Raw genomic sequence first — 4525 nt, 5'->3', positions numbered from 1 at the left:
GCTCGTTAAAACATCGAAGGCGACTAGAGTCATCTTTTGTTTTTTCTCGACTCTTTAAAACTGAAAAAACAAGTTGTGTCTAAAAGCGTCTAAAATTCATTCAAATCGGAAACATATTTCCCCTTTTTATTTTAGTTGATCGAGTAATCCGCAATCGTGGAAGAAAGTCAATTGAAACCCCGTCGTTCGCGGAGGCTTACGAGTCAACCGTCTTTGTCTCCGGAATCGAAACCAGTACGGACAAAGCGAACTCGTTTAACCGGTTCCAAATCTCCTCTTAAAGTTAGAACAAGTGTTCCGACGACATCGGAGGTTCCGGTTACTCCAAACATTTCTGGAATCCCTGCCTCTACAGAAGAAGTTCAACAGCCACAGAGGGACAGTGATACTGATCCTAGTTTGAGAGTAAACACTTGTGTTACCGAACCAGTTCCATCAGTAACCGGTCCGGAGAGTCTTGCTCTTCAAACATCTGTCGCTGTCGATACCACCCCTTCTTCGGCACCAGAAATATTTTACGGACCTGACGGTCTTCCTCTTCCACCTGGTCGGATTGCGATTGAAGAAATTGTAGATGACCCTCCAACAAGTACTCCAACTCACTTTGGAGTCGGGGTCACTCTATATCCTTCTTCAGAAGTTAGTCTACCACCAGCGGAAGTTCTTGTAGAATCACTAGGGAATCTCTTGGATAGACTAAAAATGTCTGAACAACCGTCGACATCTAGGACTGTGGCGCCTGACACAGCGACAACAGAACTCCCTGCCATCACTCCGACAATGTTCGCCGGCATACCATCTGTCCCAACTAGCTCTCAACCGCTGGAAGAACCCCATTCAGGGGCTATTACGACAGTATGGTCTGTTCCTATTTTTTCCTCCGGAATAATACCCGGCAACTCTTATGTTGAAACTCAACAAATTGATCCATTTGGAGGTCAATTTGGGCAATCTAGTCCCCAAGGGCAAACAATTCCCTTCAGTGCCGGATTACCACCATATGGGGGGCAGTATGCCCTTTCATTACCCCCTCCGGGAGGTTATCCATACGGGAGTTCGCAACAAAGTTCAGGTTACAATGGAATTACTTCAAGTGGTTGGGTACCTATGCTACCTCAACAACCAAGTGTTGTGTATTCTATGCAACAATGTGTACCTATGTCGAACATCCCAACTACACCAGCTATTGTGACAGTGTCGCAAGTTCAAACGCTACCTGTTGTATGTCAACCTCAGATTTCTCAGGTTGTAATGCAACAACCCCTTGACCCTGCGACTCAACCACAATCGCCAACTAGTGGGGCGACACAGGTCCAAACGGGTACAATTACCCCACACCTTGGTCCAACGGTTAGTATAGCGCAACAGCACATGGCTTCTCAACCATGGCTGGTGCAATACCAACAACCACAATTCCAACAAGTATACCAAGGTTCTGAGCAGCAGATCTTTGCAAACAGTGGACAACCGTACATTCAAAACGGTCAAAATCAACCATTTTACAATGGTCTTGTCCACCAACCTTACCAGTCATACCAGCATCAAATGCATTATGCTGGCACGCAAAGACCAACTGCTCAGGCGATTCCATCGTATCCTGGGTATGCTTCACCTAACCTGAATCAACAGTTACCATTCGTGGCAACTCTAGAGTTACCTGATTTACACCAGTTAACAAACGATCCAATTGCTTACGCCCCTTGGTGGCCAGCGATTCCACACAAACTTCCATCAGATATTCCTAAGTTTAATGGAAATCTGGGTGAAGATCCATCGAATCACGTGATGACATTTCATCTATGGTGTTCGTCAAACACCTTAAATGATGATTCGATAAGGCTTCGCCTCTTTCAGAGGATGTTAACGGGTCTAGCGGCTAAATGGTATATTGAATTACCTAGAGCTTCGTTCGACAACTTCAGCACCTTAGCCACAACCTTTTTAACCCATTTTCAATTACCAATAAGGTATGAAACGGGAACAGAAATCCTTACCAACTTCAAACAGACAATGGCCACTCACATATCTGATCATATACATGAGTGGCGATGTCGTCGTAGGATGGTAAAAACATACGTCCCCGATCAGCTATTAGCTGAATGGTTTATCAAGTCATTACTTCCAACCATCACGGAAGATGTGGCCAAGGGGGGAGTCGTAACAGAAGAGCAAGTTATCGCTCGTGTGCAATATCGGGACTTACTCTATACTCAGTCTGGCACGCTCTACGACAAAATACCTGACACCCCTAGACCGGAATTCTCAATTCATCCTCCTCCTAAATCAAACAATGACTCTCACGCCGGCGATGGCGTGATTGGCACGACAAACGTGAAATCGACAAAGGCTACATCCAAGAAGGCCCGTAAGATTTCAGATCAAAATGCAAAAGACGAAATTCTTGCTTCGGAAGTAAATGCCGTATCGACAGATAAAGGCAAAGAAACCAAACAACCAGGAAGCAAGAAGAAACAAAACAAAGGGAAGAAGAAGAAGCAGGATGAATCGTCACCTGAAAAACCTTCTTCAAACCCTCCTGGAAATAGGAAACCAAAAAATCCATGTTTTATATGTGATGACGATCATTGGACATCAGATTGTCCATACAGAGCTGAGCTTAAGAAATTCTTTAAGAGTTCAAAAACCTCAGCAGTGTTAACTGATCCGTTTCCAAGTCCAGGATCAAATCTGGTTGATAGTGGAGATGCTTCCCCGTCTCAAGTGCTAATGTTGTCGGTTTCAAAACAGCAAAATGATGCTTTGATTTCGACAAGGAACAAAGATTACGGGAATCTGCAGCTGTCGAACAACAAGGATAAAGATCAACCAAGTAGTTCGACAACAACTTCGACAGAAGTTGTAACGCCACCAGTAATACCTGAATTAACAATAAAACTGCCAAAGGGAGTAGTGCACAAGTCAACGTTTAATCCTCGTGCTAGGGCAGCGCAGCATTATAACATAGTGGAAGATTTGGCCCAATCGCCATCCGCTATGTCGACTCTTGAAGTACTACAGAATTGCCCATCCCAAAGGCAGGCTTTGTTATCAGCTATCGGTGGAGTTGACCCAAAGGATTCCAATCTTGTATCCTTCAATCATAAAGGATACGATCCTCAGTTACCAGCTCAATTAGCTTTCCTTATTCAAGTGAAAGCCCTCAACAAAACCATTCATCGAACGATTATTGATGAGGGGGCATCCACATGTATTATGTCGATGAGTTGCTGGAAAAATTTAGGATCTCCAACCTTGTTGCGATCTTCGACAACATTAAAAGCATTTGATGGACGATCGTATACCCCATATGGTATCCTGAATAACTTGAAAGTTGAACTAGGAGGGAAAACAGTAGAAATAGATGTCGAAGTCATTGATGGGAACCTTGACTACAACATCCTACTAGGAAGACCATGGATCTATGCCATGGCAGCTGTCGTGTCGACCTATTTTAGAAAGATTGTATTCCCTTTCCAAGGAGGGATTACAATCGTCGACTAGCAAAACTTCCTCCCTAACGGTTCTCAAGTTACGGGAAGCATTCCAATGATCCATGAAAGCACCCATTCACTTCAAAATATCGGAGTAGGCCTACTAAAAGACCCCATATTAATGGGAACTTTCGCACTTCCACCTCCCATCTATATAGGAGAAGTAGCGTTAATAGGAACCTGCAACATGATATCTTCAGCACAAAAGATTTCAGAAGACGATATTGACATGGATCATGCAATGGTTTTTCCCGCAAGCCCAACGGAAATATTGTAGCAATCAATGTTCCTAGCTTGGGAGGTGAACCCAAATCAACGCTCGTCGTGCGTTTGGGTAGATAGGTCTAGAGAATATGGTACCCCGTTAGATCCTTGGTCACGAGTGCATGGAACCGACGAAGGAATCATACAATCAATGTTGATTGAGGGGGCACCATGGAATGATAGCCACCATCGTTCCCTTCTTCCGGATTATGAAGAAAATACTCAAGATGACCTCTATCATCCTTTAGTCTTTGAATTCCTATCAAATACTGTAAATACGGTGGATTCCGAGCGGAACCTATCCAACATTGAAGAGACTATAGCCATAAATATCTCGACCAAAACAGATGTTGTAGAAAATATTTATGTTGGCAAATGTTGTTATCCTTCAGAACTAGAAACATATAACGCTCTTTTTCGCGAATTTAGAGATGTCTTTGCTTGGTCATATGATGAAATGCCAGGCATCGACTCGAGTATCGTTGAACATGAAATTAAGATGTATCCTGATGTCAAACCAGTAAGACAACGGCTTCGGCAGGTGCACCCCAAGAAAGCCGCTGCCATTAAGGCAGAAGTTGAAAAACTTCTCCATGCTGGATTCATCTACCTGGTTCCTCTAACCGATTGGGTATTGAATATTGTCCCTGTTATGAAAAAACAAGGAACAATTAGAGTGTGCGTCGATTATAGGGATGTAAATCAAGCTTGTCCAAAGGACAACTACCCTACACCCTTCATCAACCAGATAATTGATGAATGCGCCGGAT

The sequence above is a fragment of the Pinus tabuliformis genome, chromosome 3_2 (assembly GCF_031772625.1).
Source record: "Pinus tabuliformis cultivar Carrire ecotype Pingquan chromosome 3_2, CPIR1, whole genome shotgun sequence".
Taxonomy (NCBI): Eukaryota; Viridiplantae; Streptophyta; class Pinopsida; order Pinales; family Pinaceae; genus Pinus; species Pinus tabuliformis.
The sequence above is the reverse complement of the archived record's forward strand: the minus strand, read 5'-3'. Positions refer to the sequence as shown.